Here is a 24865-nt window from a genome sequence, read left to right as displayed (position 1 = left end):
TAAACACCCTTCCCCTCTGGACTCAGAGCAAACACTCATTCCCTCTGGACTCAGGGCTTAATCTATTGCGGGTTTATGGGGTCTTTTACCAGTGAAAGGGTTAAAGGATTTAAATATAGGCCTCTCAGTTGTAAGAAACAGTGCAACTGTCATGCTAAGTTTTAGCTGATATCGTGGGACTGTAGAAGCAGGGCTCACGTCAGAAGCAGGTGGGAAGACAGCGGAGTCGAGTCAGCGTGACCCAGCCTTGAGATAGCGATGGTTTGAGAACAGAAGTGAGAAAATACAGGAATGGGCAGGACAGAACATAAACAAACTGCAGATGTTTTTAATTAATGCATGTCACTAACATGTATAAATGCTTGTGTGATACTGCTTGTACTTTGAAGAAACTGAGGCAGAGATGCTCTCTGTCAGCTGTGTTCTTCCCTTGCAATTGCATGTCCTGAATAAAGCTGTCTCTGATTTTGTTGCTTCCAACCTGAGAGTGGAGTTTGTTTCTTCCACAGAGCCTTATGCAGTAAATAACCTCTATTTATTAACAATCACCCAAACAGAATGCACACACTACACAACCAAGGCTCACCACTCCCAATAAGGCAGATGAACTTTTCCTGCTGGCCAGTCAGGATCAGATCATCTGGAGGACTCCAGTTTCTGCACAGTGTCATTGGCAGAGTGCTGAGGTCTGGCAGCTCTGATCTTGGGGCTGGGGCCTGGAGTTGGTTCCAAAGAACTTCCTTAAATTTGGACCCCAATTTATAGAGTGAAACTTGAGTCTTGCTTAGCTGTACATTAACCAATCATTTTACCAAAATATTACTAACCAATCTAACACTGCAACAAAATTCTCCAACTAATCCTACCCCACCACCTTAATTAATTTACACCCAGCAAGATGAATGATGTAACAGACAAACAATCGAAGAACCAGGGATCATACAAACAAATGGGAAGTGGGCACCATAATGACAAAACAATAAGGAAATGTGGATGTCACAACCACAACTATTGGTAAGTGATTCCTTGTCAGACAGATGTTGTCAAACTAAGTTTTCTTTAACCATCTTGAGATCTGTTTCTTTATCTGGTGATAGTGGGGGCCATTAGGACGGGGTCTCCTTAGCAGCCGGATGTTACATAGTTTTAATGTGATCTAGATGGAATGTGAGGATGTGACTTCCTGCTTCTTGGCTAATGGCTGCTGCTCTCCTAATCTGGCTGCAGACAAAGGCCTTAGGCCTGACCATGTGGCTACAAGAAAAGGCCTCATCCTTACAGGACTCCGTGTACAGGTAAATGCTTATTGCTGGGAGTGACAGTTGTATGATTCTGGCCTATCTGTAGTGCTCCCAGAACTAGAGGGAGAAATGTACCAGACAATTTTATTCTGGTCTAAAGTACTTATTTAGCCCATGGCTGCTAGGAGAATTACCCATAATTTTGCCCATAGGAATGACTATGACACTCTGTTGTTTGCTGTTAGCTCTGTTCATAGATTCATTATGGGTAGGGGACCACTTACAGAAATGGCAAATGTTTCCGTGCTGCAGGCCGCTCTGATGTCTCTAAAATCTGTTTTCTTTTGAAGCGAATTTTGACTTGGGCTTTGTGTTTTCTTAAAAAAACAAAACTCTGAAGCAACCACCCTCCAGACATTTGACTGTGAACAAGGCAAGCTGCCTTCCATTTTGAATGGCTTTTCCTTGTGTTGATTAGCATTGACCACAGGATTCCATTCTCTGGATTACTCTGAGAACAGGGATTTAAGGCCTAGCAAAGAAAACAGCCTCTCATGTCAAAATTTTCCAATCCTGCCAAGTTTACAGCTAGCGCACACGGCAATCTGACCATCAATCGTTTTGTGTCAGATCAGCCTCAGGACCTACAGCACCAATAATCCAAATCAGAATATCTGAGGAGAGGCCTTCACTGCTCGGCCCTCGCTTGTTTGAAAACCTCATCTGAATAAACAAAATCTGAAAGGGCCGAGGCTGCTCAAAAGGAAACTGTAAATGATCCCATCTGTGAGTCTTAGCTAATATCTCCTCAGACGGGGAGAAAAGGAGATTACAGGAAGAAGAGTCTCTCTTCGCTCAGGAGGAAATACCTAGCATCCTCACTGGTCCACCTTCCATTCCTCCAGCGCTGGGCTCTCTTCAAGGAAGGGTCATTATGGGGGAGCTGCGACATGAGCCTGCGAAGAGAGGGGCACCGTCTGAAAGGAGAATGAACAAAAAGAAAACGGCGCCGAACCAAACTGAACAAATTCAAGTTGAGGATACAAACATGGAGGCACCAAAAATTAGAGGTTAGTTTTGAAATTTTGGCCTAAAGGAGTTGGCCAACTCGACAGTCAGAAATAGCAGCACTCAGGCCTCTAGACTCGCCCCCGCCCCCCTGCTGCCCATTTCTAGAACAGCCCCTCACTGGTGGTTCTGAGCTGTGCACCGATCATCCCTCACAGTGACATTTCAGAGCCAGAGCTGCCTTCACACTTCCACATTCCAGCTGCGGCGGCAGGAAAAGTTGGCGCATGGTGGCAGAGATGCTCTGGTGGTAATTACAGCCGTGCCAGACGTCAGAAGCAGTGGAAATCGTGAGAACCCTTGTTCCTGTTAGATTTCCAGCTACATTCTACAGACATAAAAACTGGGACTAATTAGTCATAGCACTTCAAAGAGCTTTAATGCCTCAGGATGGGCCCACACACACACACACGCTGGAACTGAACAACAAACCTTGGGCAGTTCGAAACACAGAGCCGAGTTTTGGAGCTTGAGTCCAGCTATGTAATCACCAGAGCTGGATGAGCATCAGAAAATGTATTAATCAAAGAAATTATCCTGGGACTAATTCTGTCAGCCAGTTAATTTATTCGGTGAATAATACTCAGCTAGCAATCTGCAGATGGGACACATACTATACGTGACAGAAGTAACATTCATTGAAGAATTATTCTCTCAATGATTTTTAACTAGCTCCAATTACAATGAATTCAGCTCCCAGATGCCCTACAGAGAAGGGCAAATGTTAGTATTTGCATTATTACTCTACAGATGGGGAAACTGAGGCACAGAGAAGGGGTGTGTGTGTGTAAATAACCTGCCTAAGCACACAGAGAAACGTAGCCACTGGGATTGGAATTCAGGAACTCCTGGCTTCTGCTCCCTAACCTACTCTCAGAGAAACCACTGGTGAAATCCTGGCCCCACTGAACTCTATGGGAATTGTGTCATTGACGTCAATGGGGTCAGAATTTCACTCATTGTTTTTTGTCGGTTTTAGTTAGTTTTGGGGAGACACAGTATAACAAGTCACACCTCCACACGTGTGTGTGAAATGGTGGAGCAGGGCCCAAGTCCTTTGTGGGGTGCCCATCACTAACTTTCATGGCTGGGATTTTCAAAAGGGAGTTAAGCACCTGAGATCTGAGCACCTTAGCTCCCCTAGGCTCCTTTGGAAATCGCTTCCTATAGCTCTTACGGTCTGAAGTGACCTGTGCTTGAACCAGCCCCTTGCTCTGAAAAGGGGCTATGGACATTAGCCAGGACACTCTGTTTGTACCATTTGATATTATCATCACTACCACAAACTGGAGATGAAGAGACTTGGGGCCAGATTCGGCTATTGGCTTCACCGGTGTAAAACCAGAATAACTCCACCGAAATCAGTGGAGTGACTCTGGATTTACACTCATGTAACTCAGAAAATAATTTGTTCCTACAATCTTAATCTAATACAACCCCTGTCCAACATGAGACTGACCCCCCCGTGTTACCTCCCGGGTTCTGTCTAGTTCAGGCCATGGTTTGCAGGACTAAGGACAATAAGAAGGCATTTTAAAAGTATATTAGGAACAAAAGAAATCCTAGCAATGGTATAGGTCCATTATTGGACAGAGATAGAACATTGTTAATAATGATGCAGCGAAGGCAGAAATATTCAATAAATATTTCTGTTCTATATTTGGAAAGAAGCAGGACTGAAGTATTTCCAGCTCATTAGTAACTAAGGAGGATGTCAACCAACATCTACAAGGGATGAATATTTTTAAATCAGCATGTCTAGATAACTTGCACCCAAAGATCTAAAAGAGTTGGCTGAGGAGATCGCTGGCCCACTGATGTTAATTTTGAATATACACCTCTACCTCGATATAACGCTGTCCTCTGGAGCCAAAAAATCCTACCGCGTTATAGGTGAAACCGTGTTATATCAAACTTGCTTTGATCCGCCGGAGTGTGCAGCCCTGCCCCCCCCGGAGTGCTGCTTTACTGCGTTATATCCAAATTCGTGTTATATTGGGGTAGAGGTGTATCTTAGAATACCAGGGAAAGGTTATTGTTGTGCCAATATTCAGAAAGGAAAAGCAGGATGACACAGGTAACAATTGCCGCCAGGCAAAATAATAGAAAAGCTGATACGGGACTCAATTAATAACAAATTAAAGGATAGGAATATAATTTTTGCCAGTCAACATGACTTTAATGAAAATAATTCTTGTCAAACAAGCCTGATTTCAGTCCGTAATGAGATTAGATCTCATTGATAAAGGTAACTGAATAGATGTAATAGAATAAGGGCTTGTCTACACTGGCAATTTACAGCACTGCAACTTTCTTGCTCAGGGAGGTGGCTGCACCGCGACCACACAAGGCATGTTAAAGCATTGCCAGTGTAGACTAGCCCTTAGTCAAATGCCTTATGAAAGTCTTAGTACTGCAGGACAGTCTGATTAAAAAGTCAGCACTATTCAATAACAGCAAACCCCCATTAAATGGATTAAGACCGGCTAATTTACAGACCTCAACAAGTCGTTATCAATGGGGAATCATCCTGGAGCGGCGGTATTTTGAGGAGGGTTCATTGATGGTCTAGGAGTAAATATCAAATCACAGTTGAAGTTTATGCATGACCCAAAGATTGGCTGATGGGTAAACAATGAGGAGGACAGGGCAGTGATGCATAATGCTGGTGATTAACCATTGGAGCAAACTCTCCAGGGAACTGGTGGATTCTACATCTCTTGATGGCTTCAAATCAGGCCTGGATGCCTTTTTTGGAAGATCTTCTTTAGCCAGTCACAAGTTATTGGGCTCAGTACTGGGGCACTGATGCAACCGATGCTGGGATACTGTGTCCAGCTGTGGCATCTGCAGTTCGAGAAGGATGTTGATAAATTGCAGAGGGTTCAGAGAAGACCCTGAGAGTGGTTAAACCATTAGAAAGCCACTTTACAGTGATGGACCGAAGCAGCTCAGTCTATTTAGCTTAACAAAGAGACGGTTCAGGGGTGACTTGTTCACAGTCTGTAAGTACCGACACGGGGACCAAATATTTAATAACAGGCTCTTCAGTCCAGCAGAGACAGGTCTAACGATCCAATGGCTGGAAGTGGAAGCTAAATACATTCAGACTGGAAATAAGGTGGAAAATGTTAACAGGGAGGATAATTAACCCTTGGAACAAACTTACCAAGAGTCACGATGGATTTTCCATCACTGATAATTTTTCAATCAGGATTGGCTCTTTTTCTAAAAGATCTGCTCTGGGAATTTTTTGGGGAAAGTTCCATGCCTGGTGGTGCACAGAATGCCACACTAGATCTAATGGTCCCCTCTGGCCTTAGACTCTATGAATCTCTGAGCTGCAAGTACCAGTGCACTCTCCTCAGTGGTAGGACAGCAAAAACAGGGGATCTTCCCTTGTTAATTACAGTGCATAACAGAAGCTGGTCTCAAGATGAAGCAGAAGGAAACGAGTGCTACTAATGGTCACTGGACAGCATTGGCTGTATGATGGCATTGGAGAAGGGTTTTCTGCTCTGTGTGTGTAGCTTGAACTAATATATTAACACCCCCAACGTCACCCAAAAAAAAAAGCCCTACCGCACACCACGCTGTATCACTGGAGGGAGCACATAGGGAAGTCCAGCCGTAGTGCAGACAACAAACAAACTTTTCTCTGCCTCACTAAGGATCAAAGGGCTGCGAAGGAAGGCCATGCCTGCTCTGTGCTGGAGAAGAGCCCCTTTGTGCCTGAGATAAAAGGGAGATTGTCTGAGAATGGCTCATCCTGTTGGCTTCTATCCTCTACTCTCCATAACGCGCCCATGCCAGGACTAATGTGGTAACTGCCCATGCTAGTGCTAGTCATGTCGGGTAGAAGCAGATCTCCCCAGATCACAGCAGCCAACACCTGACTCTTATCACAGCACTTAGGAAAATGGGCTTCCTCCCTTCTGCTGGGTCTCCTCTGGGCCCTTAGGGGCCTGGCCATCTCTCACCTACTCAGAGTGCTAAGAAAACTAGAGGGGGCTTGGATCAAAAGGCTGGGCCTTACCTTTCCCCCTCCTTTGGCGCTGCTCCTGAGCAGAGACCTCTTTCCCTGGAGTCTTACACGAGTTCCCTTCCATGTCTGCTTCCTACTCGCCTGATAATTAGAACCAGGTTTAGCTTCCCAGCCACCTGATGCCCCCAAGTCAGCCTGCCCTGCAAATCAACCCAAGTCAGACCTGAGCTCCTGAAAACACTTAGAATCATAGAATCTCAGGGTTGGAAGGGACCTCAGGGGGTCATCTAGTCCAACCCCCTGCTCAAAGCAGGACCAAACCCAACTAAATCATCCCAGCCAGGGCTTTGTCAAGCCTGACCTTAAAAACCTCTAAGGAAGGAGATTCCACCACCTCCCTAGGGAACCCATTCCAGTGCTTCACCACCCTACTAGTGAAAAAGTTTTTCCTAATGTCCAACCTAAACCCCCCCCTCTGCAACTTGAGACCATTACTCCTTGTTCTGTCATCTTCTACCACTGAGAACAGTCTAGATCCAGCCTCTTTGGAACTCCCTTTCAGGTAGTTGAAAGCAGCTATCAAATCCCCCCTCATTCTTCTCTTCTTCAGGCTAAACAATCTCAGTTCCCTCAGCCTCTCCTCATAAGTCATGTGCTCCAGCCCCCTAATCATTTTTGTTGCCCTCCGCTGGACTCTCTCCAATTTATCCACATCCTTCTTGTAGTGTGGGGCCCAAAACTGGACACAGTACTCCAAATGAGGCCTCACCAGTGCTGAATAGAGGGGAATGATCACATCCCTCGATCTGCTGGAAATGCCCCTACTTATACAACCCAAAATGCCATTAACCTTCTTGGCAACAAGGGCGCACTGTTGACTCATATTCAGCTTTTCGTCCACCGTAACCCCTAGGTCCTTTTCTGCAGAACTGCTGCCCAGCCATTCGGTCCCTAGTCTGTAGCAGTGCATGGGATTCTTCCGTCGTAAGTGCAGGACTCTGCACTTGTCCTTGTTGAACCTCATCATATTTCTTTTGGCCCAATCCTCTAATTTGTCTAGGTCCCTCTGTATCCTACCCCTACCCTCCAGCATATCAACCACTCCTCCCAGTTTAGTGTCATCTGCAAACTTGCTAAGGGTGCAGTCCACACCATCCTCCAGATCGTTAATGAAGATATTGAACAAAACCGGCCCCAGCACCGACCCTTGGGGCACTCCACTTGATACCGGCTGCCAACTAGACATGGAACCATTGATCACTACCCGTTGAGCCCGACCATCTAGCCAGTTTTCTATCCACCTTACTGTCCATTCATCCAGCCCATACTTCTTTAACTTGCTGGCAAGAATACTGTGGTGACAGTTGTGCCATTTCCCATTAAAATTTCGTTATATTGGGGGCCTGCTAACTCTGGGAAATTCCAGGGACAACTTTCAAAGCTGCCAGCATCACATGTCTTCCTGTAACACAGCTACACTGTTGTTTCCTATGGCACTTTCCTTCCTCTCCCCAATAGTCTGGTGCCCGCTGTGGTCACATCTGCAGCGTGTCTCCGACACGGCCCTGCTGTACAATCTTGCCTTTGTTTTGTTGTGTATATTTTTTCCCTTTTCACCACAGTTATGCAGATTTTGCAATGATAGCGCCTTGGGCGGTGACCTCATGAGCCCTCACAAGTTAAGCAGGATCAGACATGGTCAGCGTATGGGTGGGAGACTCTTATGGATCGTAGCCACCAAGGTGCCGCAGGAAGAGGTATTGATGATTCAGTAGGTGACACTCTTTCCTCTGAGTCAGTGCTGACCACAAGGCCCCAGTGAGATGCTGCAGCAAGTAAGGTGGAGGGACACTCTCCCCTCCCAGTCATTGCTTTGATTCCAGTACCCCAGCATGATGCTAAGGACTCTTGTACTCTTGCCATCCTTATGGACTGGATGTTAAATCAAGATCCTTGTCACATCTGATCACTAAAGATCCCATGGCCCTTTCCACAAGAGCAGTAATAAGTAACAAGAACTAGTAATGATAATAATCGGTCATTAATAAGGGGCTTAGCCCTGGTATCATGGCCAAATGCCAGCTTGAGTAGCTGCATTCTGCCTCTTTAAATCCCCCACCAGAAGTGTCTACTGGACACAAGCTTCTTCCTCACTTTCCATCCTGAACTGTTGCGTAGACTGCTGTCCTGTCCATGCACACTGCACAGTCTACACGGATTCCTAGAGCCCTGCAAATCTGTGGCTTCTCGCTTGATATCTGCAGCTACCCGTGCACCATAAAGGTAATAAAAAAAGGTAATAATTGGAGATATGCCAATCTCCTAGAACTGGAAGGGACCTTGAAAGGTCATCAAGTCCAGTCCCCTGCCTTCACTAGCAGGACCAATTTTTGCCCCAGATCCCTAAGTGGCCCCCTCAACGATTGAACTCACAATCCTGGGTTTAGCAGGCCAATGCGCAAATCACTGAGCTATCCCTCCCCCCATGTTTGCAGATAGCAGATCGGATGAGGACACAAATTTTGCATCTGCACAGGGCTCTACTGATTCCATGCACAGAACTTCCACTGAGTCCCATGATGTGGCACAAAGAGAAATGTACCTCCCTGCAGATCCTGAATGCTACTAGCTAAGCAAAGCTGCTCTTAAATGTCATTTGCTTTTTGCAAATCCAGACAGAACCTGCCGTTCTGTCTCTACAGCCATTTAAAAAGAAATGTTCATCAAGTCCGTAACCCTCACCCCCATGTTAACTGAACAGCCGCAGCAAAGGAGCCGTGGGTGGAGTGGACAGGCTGCATGGCTAGGTTAAAAGCCTGGCTTCCACCAAGGCCTTGAATAACGGAAGCTAGAAAGCAGCTTCAACACCCTGACAGTGGAATTAAAATGAAGCAGTGTGTCACACATGTTCAATATTGGAGGATGGGACCTTGGAAAGGGCACTTAGGACACAGGGACCAAGCTGAGGAAACAAACAGGATTTTATCAGGACCCGTGGGTTGTTGTCCTGTCTCTGGAACGACAGCCAACTTTTGTCCTCAACTTCACCAAACGAGTGTGAAGAAACCTGGGGAAGTTTCTCGTGGTAACGGAATGTGATTTGGGAGATGGCACCATTTGGACTGCCACCTCTCTGGCAGTCACTGACGTGGCACTGCCGTTCACAAGCACAAATACGACTGTCCTGACCTTTGCTTCCCACACTTATGTCACCCTATGGCAGGGATTATCAATTATTTTTTTGTCAAGGTCCAAATTTCTTGGTCAAGGCACAGTCAAGGTCCAGACTCCAGAGAAGATAATACAAAAATAACAACAACACTGATCATGAAAAGATTTCGTGGTCTGTTCAAAAGCATCTGGCGCTCCGGATTTGGCCCATGGTCTGCCTATTGACTACCCTGGCCCTATGGCCTTTGGAGTCAGGGACTTCTAAAGACTGATGTCCAGAGGGGCTCAGTGCCTGCATTTTTCACTGACTTCAAGGGGAGTTGTGAAGGCTCAGTGCTTCTCCATTGCTGCGAGAGGGTTAAATCATGATGATAGGCACAGGAGAATTAGCCCTGATAAAATAAGCTCTATATGCCCACCCAATCCACTGATGACTACAGAGGTTTCTGTGTGGTTCATTGCTTGAGGGTAGCCAGTGCGTATCACTGGTATGAAACCAAGCACAGACTGTATGCCATCCACACATGCCTTCTGCCTAGAGAGCAGGTAGCCAATCACAATGCCTTAGTATACCAAGACAGCTCAAGGTGCTCGAAGAGAAATCCACGTCTCTAGCCTGCAATGCCAAACAGCTAGCTGAAAGTGGGGAGCAGAGCTGGGTGGGAAATGGTTTTCCCATCCCATGAGGATTTTTGAGATTTGAAAAGTTTCCCCAGCCTAAACTGTGATGAAATCTCAAAATCTCAAAAATGTTTATTAACCAAAAAATCTGGGAAAAAAGCAAAATGTGGATCAGGTCAGTTGAAATGTTTTGTTTTGATGTTGACCTTTTCCCCCTTACTTCCTCCCCCCACTATGAATTAACTTACATTTCTACAGGAAAAGTTGTTTTGAACCAAAATGGGATGTTTGAACAACTTGGAAACTTTTCCCCCCCATTTTTGTTCAGAACAGGAAAAGTCATTGACCCCCAATCCCTTCTAGCAAACAGTTTAGGTTTCAAGAAACTGGCATTTTCCAATGAAAAAATATTTTCTTTGGAAATTTCCTGAGCAGCTCTACTGGGGAGTCGTTAGTTTGGATTTGACAGTGCAGAAATTTCCCAGGAATGATAAAGCAACTGCAAAAAAAAAAAAAGTGTTGGCTGAAGCGTAGTGTTTGCCCCCAGGAGCAAAAGGAGCTTCCGATAATGGTACCAGTTGCTTTCAGCAGATTGTTTTTCCCCTTTGTGCCCTCAGAGTTCCCAAAAGCAAATATGGTATCAATGAGTTAGGCTTAAACCTTTGATTTATTGTTCTCCTCTGCAAGGGAAATAAGGAACCTATTTATCCTTCCTAGGCTAGCTGATTTTTAATAGCATGCAGTGTTCGTGATAGAGGCAATGTCCTTCCAGATGAGCTCACACACACATGCTGTGTATACAATATAAGAACATAAGAACGGCCATACGGGGTCAGACCAAAGGTCCATCTAGCCCAGTGGCCAATGCCAGGTGCCCCAGAGGGAATGAACAGAACAGGGAATCATCAAGTGATCCATCCCCTGTCATCCATTCCCAGCTTCTGGCAAACAGAGGCTAGAGACACCATCCCTGCCCATCCTGGCCAATAGCCATTGATGGACCTGTCCTCCATGAACTTATCTAGTTCTTTTTTGAACCATGTTATAGTCTTGGCCTTCACATCATCCTCTGGCAAAGAGTTCCACATCTGCGAACCTGCCACAGAGTTTTTAGAAGCCAGCACCAAACAACGAACAACAAGAAACTGCCGAGGGATTGTGTGAGCTGAAGGCTGGAAATCTGATGGACCTTTCCTGATGCTGTTTGTGCTGGCCCATTACCCCAATTCCTTCTACACACCCCACTCTGGGACCCACCCAATCACCCCCTTCCCCTTGAAAGAGCGAATGAAGAGTTAAAGAAGGAATTGGAACTTGGTTTATTCCCACTTATGCTTTCTTGCATGAGTCTATGTCAGGCTTTCTTAAATGCCAAGTGCAAAGAAGGAAACAAGCGATGAGATCTCCAGGGAGAACAAAGGAGTTATTCATTGGGGATGAGTGAATCTCAGAATCACTGGGCCAGATACTCAGCTGGTACCAACTGGGGTCACTCCACTGAAGTCAATATTGCTACACTGATTTACACCAGCTGCAGATCAACCAAATTGTTTTTGTTCCTGCAGCCCCTAAAAGCCTTGACTGAGGTTGGACTCAATTGTGCCTGGCCCCCGGAGAGCGTGTTTTGCTCTATGTTTGTACAGGGCCTAGCACAATGGGGTGCGGCCTCTAGATAGACTGCGGTAGAAACAAATATCAAGAGCATCCACACTGGAGGGGTGGTCCTGGGAATGGGCGACAGGGGATGGATCACTTGATGATTCCCTGGTCTGTTCATTCCCTCTGGGGCACCTGGCATTGGCCGTTGTTGGCAGACAGGGCACTGGGCTGGAGGGACCCTTGGTCTGACCCAGGATGGCCGTTCTTATGCTTTAACTATGGCAGGGTGGCTAAAGCAGTACCAGCTGCATGTGTAGACAAGCCCTTAGAATGGGCCTCATGTTGTTATTGCTTATTTCCCTTTCTGTATCGCCTGTTCCTGTCTGGGATGGGGGAAAAGCTGCACGCGTGCGCACACACGCACACACACCCCCCCCTTTATACCAGCATAAACTGGATTCGCTCTAGAGCTTTCACTGGAATAACTATTTTGATTTTTTTTAAAAATCATATCCCTAAGCAGAAGTATAACAACAGTAAAATGTTCCAGTGACCACTGGGCCTTCCCTATCATAGATCCCATCTTGGCCCTACTTACCTCCTGTCTACAAGGCTCGCTGATGTCCAGACTTGAGCTCCAGGTGGGAGGTGGAGCAGATGGGGAAGACGTCTGCTGAGTTGAGGAGAAAACCAAGTGCCAGAGTGGGCAGAGGAGGTGTACATGTGCCCAAGCATCTGGGGGGAGCCTGCAGGTGGGTCTGGGAGTTGACAGCTGAGGGTGTGTCATGACTCCTGCAGGCAGGAAGTAAGGAGGGGTCAGCAGCTGGAGAGCTGGGCTGGGGCATTCTGGGGGGAGTTGTTCACAGGAAAAGGTCATTGGGATTGTCGAGGAGGGGGGAGATCAGCAGATGTGGGGGGAGTCAGGCTGCAGCCGAGAGTGTTGTGTTTGTCTTCAGTGCAACAATTTGCTTGGACAGGTTGAGAATTTTAAGGGCTCATGATTGGAGAAGACGTGAACTGAGTTGGGAAATTATTATTACAGCGTTCTATGTCTGAACAACAACATCAGCACTAGCTGTAAGAAGGGTCAGGCGAATCCTGTGACATGAAAAGTTCTGCAAAACTCTCAGGGCCAGATCCTGAACTGGAGTAAATCAGTATCTCTCTGCTGAAGTCAGGGGAGCGATACAATTTATACCTGCTCAGGATCTGGCCCTCACCCTATTTTGGGGGGTTGTAAACCTTGTTCCAAGTTTGCAAACCTGTCTAAGTTTTCCATGGACACTCAGGCGATAAGGACAGGTGCAGTGCTAGATGGACGGACAAGACCGATATGAGACACTCATCACCCCCAAAAGCCAGGCTGGCACAAAAGGGTACCTAATATTCAGCGTAGAGCTGGGCGGAGAAACAAAATTTTGTTTCATGGAGGGTTCTGAGATAGCTATGGGTTTTTTTCTGATTAGGGATGAAACCTGAACATTTCAAAAGTTCTCTGCAAAAAGAATATTCCAGAATTTTGTTGTTGTTGTTTAGGTCAATCAAAGCGTTTCATTTTGATGAAATCTAAACATTTTTCTTTTGTTTTTGACTTTTTTATATATTTTATAATACAGAATTTAAAAAAATGAAACATTTTGTTCCAAAAAAACCAGGTCATTTCAACACTGTCAGAACTTATTTCCCCTTTGTTTCTCTGGAACAGAATTCTGGGGAAACATGTGATTTTGCCAGAACTTCAGTCTCGGATGGAAAATGGTTCTCTTGAAGTTGTTCTCCCCAGCTGTAATTCAGTGTACATCCTACGCCAAAGCACCCAGTTAAATTCAGTGTCTATATCCTGAGCCAAAGGCATTACCCCAAGGAAGAATTTAGCCCTCAGCAGTTGTTTTTCATTATACATTTCCTGCCTCCTCCTTTCTGATCCTTCTTCCCTTCTCTCTCTGGATCATCACCCAGTCTCTATACACTTGTGTTTCTCTTGGCCCATCTCCTTCATCTTCCACCCAGCTTTAAAAATCACAGACTGTCCTCACCTCCATCTCCTCTCCTTGTGCTTCTCACCTTCAATGGCGGCTTCAAAAGCCCCCTTGAAAAGGAGGTTGGCCAGTGAGCTCATTCACAGCAAGCCATTTTCCATTCACGCTGATTGAAATGTTACTCCTCCAACTCCCCCTGAGCACAACTGGCCTCTCAGGGGCGGGTGTCTTGACAATGCACCTGCACCTCCTGGAGGAAATGCAGACTGCTCCTCGGCTCGCTTTATGGACCTTCTAAAGCAATTGGCGGTGAAAGGGTCTCCATTTCCATACCCAGCCTCTGCTCATTAGCTAAAGTGGAATACATTCCTTTTATCTGCACACTCGTTTTCAAGGATGATCATGTCTTTTTGTGTGCACCTCCCTTTACTGTTCCCACGCTAGGGTAAGTGCTGATTGCGGTTGAGTTAATACATATTTACAGCCATGTAGAGCTAGTGAAGGGCTCCTGTCGTTTTATTTGGGCCATTTTATTTAACCAGCTATAAAGTCATTAACAAGTTGTTCAGTAGTAGCTGTCCCCAGCGTTTATCTTGCCCCCACGTCTTGGGAGGAATTTAGGGCAGGCAGATGGCTCGGTGATGCTGCCCTCCCCCACCGGAGACCCCCAAACTGGGAAAGGAAGACTGGCAACACTGAGCACTCACTGGCCTTTCACACTATCTTTCCTAATTAAAGAAGAGGCGGATTTCTCCGGTGAAAGGGTCCAGTATTCAGCAGGTTTTCGGCAGCACTCTGTGGCCACGCTCCAAGGAACACATTGCTCTGACGAGAGCCCATAAAAGAATCCACACACGTGGCAGGAGTGGTGCTTTCGAAAGCATGGCCAGTGGGTTAAGGCTGGTTACCTCCTGATTCAATGTTCGGTGGTAGCCAAACATTAGGCTAACCTCTCGAGAGCTGAGGCAAGCCAGGCTCAGTCCCAGCTGTGGGACGGGAGGGAGGCTGATTGCAGGAGGGAGAGTGGTTCCAGGCAGCTGTGAGTCAAACAACCTCCAGACCAGAACAAAGAGGAGGGACCCCAAGGCAGACTGGGACTTAGGCCTCGTCTGTGCTCCAGAGAGAACCCATCGTGCTGCTGCTACACGCTCGTCCGATGCGGCTACGGAAAACACAGCTCAGCACAGTCCATCGTTCCTGGCCAAACTGTGTCTCAGCTGCATTGGGCCGTCCTCTACATGTGGCAATGCATTTTGGGAAAGCCAGGGAGGCTCTTCCATACTGCCCCAGCCCCAGCTCTTTACTCTAGGAGGAAACGTTGAAAGGAAAGACCAGCTTTGGAAAGATTTCAGGCCCAGATTTGTGCAGTGCAGTCTCCAATCTGACCTACCCTCTTACCGAAAAATCAACCCTTCCTGCATCTTGTTACCTTGATACCATTGCCTAAAAACTCTGGGTGAGATGGGCAGAATTAGAGCCAGGCAGATAATTGATTACAAATGTTATCTGATGAATTTTGCCTTGTTTTCCTGCTATCCCAACTCAGATTCGTTCCTGCGGATGATTCTTGGGCCCTAGCTGGTTTGCCTGCAGTTTGTTACAAGTGTGTAAAATGCAGGCTGTTTTGATTGGACACGAAGCTCCCACGGCACTGTTCTGTGGCCTGGGACCAAGACAGAGTAGTGCTGAGAATCAGGTTTGCAGAGCACATTCTGGCAGTCAGGAATCCCCGGGAATATTCTGCAATGTTCACTTTGACTTGGCTGCTGTGGTGAATGCTCCCTATGGCAAACTCCCACTTGCTGGACTTGGGGCTCTTTGGATTCAGCTATTATGCTTTTTCCAGGTGTCCCAAACCGCTGTGCAAAGAGTGTGTGCGCTGAGAGATTAGTACATGTAATCGGGGTGAATCTCCTCTTCATATAGTGGGCTAATTAACTCCCAGTTTAGATGCAGAATCATGATGAGCTATTGGCTGCAGGAATGTTATTCCCAAAGGGAAGCAAATATCTTGCCGGAGTGGTTAGCCCCATTCCCGGCAGTGAATTCTCAGAGAGAACTCCACTCCATGCTCCTGCTGCTGGCTCCAGCTTAGCGTTTGTTCAGCCTACTTCTCCTCTGCATTCATCTGAAAGAGCCATTCAGACAAAAGCTCAACATCTCAGGCTATTTGCCAAGTGTGCAGCTGGGTCAATTTGCAAAGACAAAGGAAAGCTCCTCTGTCAACAGGTCTTAGAGCTCAGGTAGCATCAGCGAATAGAGGGCAACAAGTCAACGTACTTTCACAAACCATCAAACCGCACTTAAATCCCATCCAGCAGAAGAGGCTGGGGCGGCAGGAGGGATAAAGAGAAGCTCAGAGGAACGGCCTCAGCAGCAGGCTCTGTAAGTCCACCAATTAGTGCTATTAAAAAAAGATAATTAGATCTGTTCCATGGAAATGGAGAGAGGAGGCAAAATGCATTTTCCATTTAGTTTTATTTTAATGACTCTAAGAAGTGTCAGGAGATGCCAAAAACGCATCATTGAAAATATCAGCAGCACTCTTGGAGCATGTGAGTTCATGGCAGTTCAAATGGGAGGTCGGAGACTGTTTTCCTGCTCTCTATCGTCAGCCAAATGATATGTTACAAGCAAAATAAATTGGAAGGGGTCAGATTGGGACAGGGAAATTCCATCTCCTGTACGCCACCCTTCCCCACCTCCAGAAAGCTTTTATTTCCAGCAATTAACAACGTTATGGGACAGGCTTGTAGAATTTAATAGAAATGTATAAGCTTTATAGATGCATCCTATGGAATTGCATAGAGAATGATGTTCTTTGTGAGGATTCTGTAGGACGGACCAATCAAGCCTATAGACAGGATAGAATTCTACAGGGTTTTCAATTGAGAGATCCAAGGGCAAAAAGAGGCGTTTCCTTAGAGACAACCATTGTCTAAAGGAACAAGCACAGGGGTAGCGTCTCAATTCTCTTCCTCCAACCTCTCTCACCTACTGGCCTTACAAAGGCTGTGCATTTTATAACTGTTATGCAGCTAGGGACTGACTGTCCCAGTCGAGCCAAAGGGAGTTTTGCCATTCCTTTCAGTGGGTGCTGGGTTGGGCCCTTAGGACTTGCATTACCCCTATGAAGTAGGTAAATATAAGGAAGGACTATGACATGATAGATGCCAGGAGCAATTCCAGAACCTTTACCATCTCAATAAGAATTGGCAAGATAACGGTAGTTAATGTGTGTAAACCACTGAATATAGATTGACCTTCTCCCCCATTACCCGTAGCTTATCATCTGGCTACGTATGTCAGTGATTTCCATAGCCACCACACGCTGTGGGGCTATCATAGACTTCTTATGGATGCACAAGTACCAGGGGACAAGTTTGTTAAGCACAAAGTACTCGGAGAGCTCTGACAAATAGCTCTCTCCCCACGTCCTTCACCCATCACTGTCCTTCACTGTCGAGGGGGTACGCAAGGCCCTCTCACTCAGGAAAGCTATAGGGCCTGATGGCGTCTTTCCAGGGTTTCTTAAAAGCTTTGGAACCAAGGGATAGAAATGGCTGGCAGCACTGTTCTCTAATAGCCATTCTCCAGGTTCATCCCAAGGATCTGGTGTGAGGCTATGGTCATGGCCATTGCCAAGACTGGGAAGCCAACCAGTAATTCCCCACCATATTGGCCCGTATCATTCCTCTGCACATCACACAAGCTCATGGAGAGATATTACTGTCAAGGATCATGCCGCTTGTAGGAGTAACGTTATGGAGTGAACAAGCGGGTTTCCAACCAGGCTGCCACTGCACTCACAACATTAACACCACACTGAGGCAGGATTCCAGGGAAACCTCAGGCCTGGGGCAGCTTTCATCAACTTATCTGCAGCCTATGACACCATATGGAGGAACCACCTTCTCCTGAAAGCCAGCAATATTATCCCGCCCAATGCAATGATGACATTCTTCCGAGACATTCCGACCAATCTTAGGTTTCAAATTTTCCTTGGTGACCAGGGCAGCAGGCCGCATACTCTCAGCTCTGGTCTACCACAGAGATCTGTCCTAGAAGCAATCCTGTGTAATATCCACCCTAGCAATCTTCCTCGAACATCACCATGGAAATTTGTCTATGCTGATGACATTTCTCTGACTGCACAGGCACAGGATTTATCCATTATAGAACAAATCCTAACCAAGGACCTTAAAATCACAGACAAATATTTCTTATACTGGTATCTAAAATCAAACCCCATTATGGCTGTGGTGTCAGCATTCCATCCAAATGATCGAAAGTCTAGGGCAGAAACGCATGTGAACTTCTGTGGTCAGAAGAGATGATCCTAGCCCAAAATATTTTGGTTTGACATTCGACTGAAGCCTCACATACCACTGGCACGTGAAAAATATCCACAACAAAATAAAATGCATGTAAATCTCATCCAGAAACTGACAGGAAAGACCTGGAGGGCTGATGCAAAAACTCTGCACACCTCCTCACTGGTCTTTGTCTACTCCACAGCAGAATACTGCTCTGTGTCTGGGCACACAGTTCCCACACATGGCTTGTCAACTCTCAACACCACCATGCAGATCATTACAGGCACAGTAAAATCAATGCCACAAATGTGGTTTCCCATACTGGTGCACACCCACACACCCCAAATCCACCATGACATGAGACTCTTTAGAAGTTCCATTGTATTCAACAGAACAAGGCTCTTCCAGTACAGGAAGACCTAAATAATATATGGAGATTCTGACTCAAATCTAGAAAACCTTTTTGGCTTGCAGTGTGAGAGCCCAAACACTCAGGGTTCTCCCCCAGAGATCAGTGGTGGGCAAGATGGAAGGACACCAACATTCCAAACACACATTTCATCAAGGACTCAACCAAATAACCCAGAGGTTTTCATTCCCACAGAAAACATGATCTGCTTTGATTCACATCCGCACATCACGAGCCAGGTGTGCCTGCCTTCTCCATAAAAGGGACCTGCAACACAGTCCTGTTTGTGAGTGCAGAAATGGACTTCGAATTACAGAACACCTCATCAATCAATGTCCCAAACAATCATAACCCAATTTATCCAGTGGTATCTCTGCCATCCACTGCATGTCACCTGAAGCAATTAATGGGATTGCCCATCTAGACCTGAACATCTAACATGCTATTCTAATACAAAAAAGGAAGAAAAAAACAAACTCTCTTTATTTTCTACAGGAGGAAGCTGAGTCTCAGTCAAGCTAGGACCAATTTTTTCAAAAGAATTAGAATCAATGTTTTCTGACTCCTGATTTGGATTGATGCAGAGTTATCTATATAATTCTATATGATGGTTTAAGAATTTCATAGGAAGGATCTCAATCTCTCTTAAATTCTATAGGTGTTTAAAGTCATTGCTACAGAACTCTCTTTGTTTCATACTTTTTAAATTCTAGGGGCCTTTTCCACAAGGGAATTTAACAAGATCTTGGACTCACTGAAGTATTTATAAAGTTTTCTGTGTGCTTAATAGTGCCACCAACATTTGAAATTTACGTAAAAACTGAACATCCGAATCCGCGGGCACCCTCAGCCTACAAAGTTTGGGCTGAGAAAATAAAATAAAGGAAAATTTGAGTGTGTGAAACTATTGCAGCTTTGAGCATTTCTAAACTTCTGAATCACTTTCCTTGAAACTTGGCTTGTGACTTAGATATCAAGAGATCTCCAAAACAAGCTATGTTTGAGCAAAACCTATGCTATGAGCAAAACAGACTGGGTTTGAGCATTGTAAAGTTATGCATGGGCAAAATTCCTGCCAGGAACAAATGGGTATGGGGTTTTGGTGTGTTCAAGTTTTTACAAAGGAAAACTTGCTCAGAACTCAGATACAGCTAAAAGGATTTTGCTGAAATTGTACAAAAAATTGCCTCTGGGCAGAGACCAGAAAACTTCAGATTTGGATGAAATTTGGATATTTTGTGTTAGATAAGCATTCATGACTTTGAAATAACAAAAACTACTGTTCTAGCTATCAGGCATATCTATTAAAGACAGACAATTCAAATATATTCTAAATTTGGACAGAAAGAGCAAAGGTTTGGGGAAGGTGAAATACGAATCAGGGAAAACAAGTGACGTTAAAATTTTTAAAATTTCATTAAATTTGATCCAAAATAAACTTCTGCCTAGTCACTTTCTTCTTTCTAATATGTATTGTCAGGACACAGGTATATAAATATATGAAGTTCTTACCAAATGCCATATTTTTTTCTTTTAAAGTTAATCATATTTATTTTTATAAATGTCTAGCAATATAGCACCTGTAACACTAATATATACAATCATACCTTACATACTTATTTTATACATAATGTACATTTTTATTTTCAGATAATAAATCACAAGTATAAATCTTATTAATCATTTAAACAGCCCTCTTATAATACTGCTGGAAAGATTTTCCAACTCAAACACCTTTTAAGCTGTAATGACATCATGTCTGTCGGGACATTGTTATATAATGAAGATTGTGAGATATTTTCCCCTATAAAGTCACTGCAATAAAGTTTGTCATTCTAGTCATTAAATTCAAGTTTTCTCCTCTTACCTTTTCCCCACTCTGGAGTCATCCATCATCAGGGTGAAAAAACCCACTCTTGCCAAGGTGAAATAGTTCAGGTCCAATCATGAAGTCTCCACCCTGGCAAAATGCCCATCGATTTCAGCTGGAGTTATGTACAAGTCCTTTCTACTTAATCTTTTAGGGACCTTGACCTCACCTAAGCTTTGAGAACTAGCAGGGAGAGCAGGAGGAGGACGTTCCAAGCTTCATCTAGGATCTTGAACCTGAAAAAGAAAAAGGTTCCATCTCATGGAAGTGAACATCTTACTAGGAGCCACACCAATCGTCTTTATGCATGCAACACCCCCCACCACACTGTACCTTCAAGGAAGACAATGTAGAGAAAGCTTCACTCTCTCAGAGCAAGATTCAATGGACATTTTGCCTTCATGAGAGCGGCAGGCAGGGGTGAAAGTAACTTAAAGGACTTACCTGTACTCCGGAGTCCTTAGGAGGGGGCGGGGCCTCTACAGGAAGAGGCGTGGCCTCTACAGGAAGAGGCGGGGCATTTAAATCCCCGGGCACTTAAATCAGGATTTAAAGGGCCTGGGGCTGGGGCTGTGGTAGCAGCAGCTGAGAGCCCCGGGCCCTTTAAATGACCCCTGGAGCTACCAGCTGCAGAGGCAGCTGGGAGCCCCGGGGGTGATTTAAAGGGTCCGGGGCTCCAGCTGCTGCTACTGCAGTGGAGCCCCGGGCCCTTTAAATCACCATCGGAGGGGGCCCAGGCCTCTGGCGGAGCTGTAAAGGGCCCGGGACTCCGCTGCAGTAGCTTTGGGGTAGCAGCGGTGGGGCTCCAGTGCTTATTTAAAGGGCCCGGGGCTCCAGCCACTGCTGGGAGTCCCAGACCCTTTAAATTCCTGCCTGGGAAGCCAATCCGCCTTGGTATAGCGCACCGGCTCTTGCCAGTATGCCATACCAGGGCGTCCAGCTTACTTTCACCTCTGGCGGCAGGGCTTGGTCAGGATTGGGACCCCTACAAGGAGACATTGTTTATGAGCTCTGGTTACAAGTGGATGGCAGATGCTACGGGTTGGACAGTGGAACCCTCTGGCCTACAGAAACAAAGACCAAAAAACTCAAGGCATTCAGAAAGCGCTCATTTAATTTCGAGAGCTTGGAGCAGAGCTTCTCCAAAATAGCTGTGCCCTGTGCTGAGAGATTCTGGGTATCCTTGCACTGCATGCATGGCATTCAGCATCAGTAGTCCCATCTCCTACACACTACACTTCCTAGCAGGGCACAGCAGCCTTAGAAATAACTCTTGAAAATTGGAAGTGGAACCACTAACGGGGTTCAAAAAAGAACTAGATAAATTCACAGAGGACAGGTCCATCAATGGCTATTAGCCAAGATGGGCAAGAATGGTGTCCCTAGCCTCTGTTTGCCAGAGGCTGGGAATGGGTGACAGGTGATGGATCACTCGACGATTGCCTGTTCTGTTCATTCCCTCTGGGGCACCTGGCATTGGCCACTGTTGGAAGACAGGACACTGGGCTAGATGGACCTTTGGTCTGATCCAGTAGGGCTGTTCTTATGTGTCATGAATGAAAACGCAGATGCTCTCTGTGCTGCTGTATCTTTCTGACAAGCCTGAATAGCAACCAAAATTATTTCCTCCATCTGTGCATGAACCCAGTTTCTGCCCTCCATTACACCATTGTAGATGTAGAATATCCCCACAGACTCCTATGGGGTTGGTCCAGCTTCACGCTAGGGAAACCAAGAGCAGAATTTCAAGCAATGCATGCTTTCCAATCACCTGAGGAGTAGCTGAGCAGTTCCACTGGCAATAGTTCAATCTCCATGTGACAAAGGCCTGGATGATTTTCCTAGACATGGTGATAATGAAAATAATAAGCAATAACAACAAGAAGAGCCTAATTCAAAAAGTTGCTTGTCAAGTGCAAGTGGAGTAATGCCGTCTTTGCAACTGCTGCTGCTGGGACATCCAGGCGCAGCCAAGGGTCGTATGTTCCTGTAGGTGTTTGCAAACCTGAGGAGCAAATGGCAGGTGTCCTTCTACCAAGGGGGGCTGAATTCATCTTAGCTAATTTTAGCAGTTGCTCTCCCAATCTACAAATCACAGCAGCCTTGTCTGGACTGAGCCTCAGCCACCAAGCCCAGTTTAATTCAGACACTAGGTAAATTGCTCAACTGAACCAGCTGGTTCATGGAGCTGGGTGTCTTCAGCGAACTCATCATGGCAGGGGCGGCTCTAGGCATTTCGCCGCCCCAAGCATGGCACAGGCAGGCTGCGTTCGGTGGCTTGCCTGCGAAGGTCCACCGAAGCCGTGGGACCAGCGGACCTCTCACAGGCAAGCCGCCGAAGGAACCCTGCCTGCTGCCTCCGTGGCGCCGGCAGAGCGCCCCCCACGGCTTGCCGCCCCAAGCACGCGCTTGGCGTGCTGGGGCCTGGAGCCGCCCCTGATCATGGCATGCACAGAAGAGAGGAGAAAGGAAAGATCCTTCCAACTCTGAGAGAGCCTTCAGGCTGGACATTCCACTGATAAGGAGCGGAGCTACCTCAAAGTGAGCCCTCCCTGCTAGGAACAGCCAATCCAGTTTGTCCAGATCATTTTGAATTTTAATCCTATCCTCCAAAGCACTTGCAACCTCTCCCAGCTTGGTATCATCCACAAACTTTATAAGTGTGCTCTCTATGCCATTATCTAAATCATTGATGAAGATATGAAACATTAGGGCTTGCACCATACATGGACATGAACCCGGAAACTTTGGGAGAAGGTTACATCTGGGTCCAGTTCCATAGCTGATCCTTGTCTCTGCAACAGGCTGACCCAAAACTTCAGCTCTGAACATTCCTGAACTTCCCCAATGTTTGGGGCTCAGAACCAGACTTTGTGGCTTGGGCCCACAGGTTCCTGCATAAGCCAAATGTGCAGCCCTTTTTCAGAGTTGGCCAAGTCTGGCATCCATTCCACAGTCACTTTGGGGTGAGAGAGAGTGAGTTCTCTCACTGACTTTGGGGTGAGACACAACGTTCTCTTCCCATTTCTCCCAGGTCGAACAGTTAACTTTGCTGAAAAGTGAATTTCACAAGCTTGCTGGGTTTGTCCTTAGTTTGGGCAGGAGCAGGGGCCAGGGAAGGGGGATAGAAATGGTTTGAATTTTTGACTTCACAATTGTCCTTCCAAATTAACACACAAACAGTCTATGGCAGGCTCTGGCTTAGCCCAGCTGCAGAGTCCTTCAATAGCTTTGTTTCTCAAAGATCCCCTCACTGACATGAAGCCAATTACCAGAGAGACAAATGCACCTGCCTGAGTCTAATTACAACCCATCTAAGGCTCACTCAGAGATTAGGACCCCACAGGGGCACCACTCTCTTCCCCACAGGCCAATTCTAATGATGGAATTATCCCAGCAGGGGCTGTTTGGGGACATTATCACCTCTTGTTTAGTCACAGAGGATTCCTGGGTTTCTTCTTACCCTGATTTTCTTACCCTCACTAAAACTGATGCACTTTCCAACCCAAAGAGAAAAGAACACAGTACTTACCGCAAACTGAACAATTAAGCTATTAAGCTAACTTGGTTGATGAGTTCAGTTTTCTCCCTAATACATTTCTAACGACTTCATCCAATAAATCCAAAGTGCCAGCAATCGGCGGGGGGAGGGGGGGGGGAGAGAATGCTTGTCACCATAATGTAAAGACAAGAGTGATTTATGTTTCTGGAGAGGACACAGACAGCCTTGGGTGATTTATTAGTATCAGTCACTATATCGCCCATCTCTTTAATGATTTGCTCTACAGGGAGCCTCAGAGATGCTCGTAAAGGTGGCTGGTTATCAAGTCCAGATACTTACTGTTTGGCTTGGAATGATTTTTCCCCCCTCCTATCCGCAACTTCAGTGTTCACAAAGGAAGCTCCAGTTTACTTGCTTACGTTGGACCTGCTTAACCAAATGACATCGAGTGAGTGTGCAGACTCGAAGCCACGGAAGTTCTGACAAGGTTAAATCCAAAAATCTGGATGCACATCTATCCATCGTTTTTTATACAGCATGCATCACCATGGCTACCAAGCACTTGGTATCTTATTGGATCCAAATCTCTGAAACGCCTCAGGCTCTTGTCCATCCCTGATATGATGCTTTCCAGTGGGAACAGACAGCAGGAATTACTGGGGATCACATCACGGACAACCTTTATATCAAGGTTTGCCCAGGGCTGTCAGCGCACACATGGAAGTTTGGGAGACAGCTTGCTAGCAGCTGTAGGGCCAGGCATGAAGGCCCGACAATAGCTAAGAAATGGACAATGACTGTGACCCTTCCAGGGGGGGATAGAAAGGCAAAAATGACAAACCTGAGTCAGTCCATCCCTAGAGTAAGGGTGTCCCACACATTCCTCTTGGAGAATGATTCAGGCTGAGGTTTTCAAAGGAGCCCATGGGAATTAGGCACTCAGACCCAAAGATCTAAGCATTCCTGAATTTCTGGGAAAGTTCACCTCCAAATGTTACTTCTGGACCCGTGTCTATAAGGACCGGGGCAAAACCCCAGATATGACACCCACTGGCCTTTACAACTTGGACCCATTTCTAGCTGAACACACATGTTACATGCTTG

At 46.1% G+C, this 24865-nt stretch overlaps 1 long non-coding RNA gene across 2 annotated transcripts; it reads right to left on the bottom strand.

Moving 5' to 3' along the window:
* Positions 1 to 402: 402 nt before the first annotated feature.
* On the bottom strand, positions 403 to 24262 carry LOC123377004. 2 transcript variants are annotated; one of them, XR_006582035.1, is made up of 4 exons: positions 24101 to 24262; positions 22031 to 22100; positions 20257 to 20495; positions 403 to 2218 (listed from the first exon to the last, which is right to left on the bottom strand). It is a non-coding gene; the product is annotated as an uncharacterized LOC123377004 (long non-coding RNA). The 2 variants fall into 2 exon arrangements; XR_006582034.1 differs by having other exon boundaries at positions 403 to 2197.
* Positions 24263 to 24865: the final 603 nt, after the last annotated feature.

This window comes from Mauremys mutica, chromosome 9 (assembly GCF_020497125.1).
Source record: "Mauremys mutica isolate MM-2020 ecotype Southern chromosome 9, ASM2049712v1, whole genome shotgun sequence".
Taxonomy (NCBI): domain Eukaryota; kingdom Metazoa; phylum Chordata; order Testudines; family Geoemydidae; genus Mauremys; species Mauremys mutica.
This window is presented reverse-complemented; position numbering and strand designations above follow the sequence as displayed.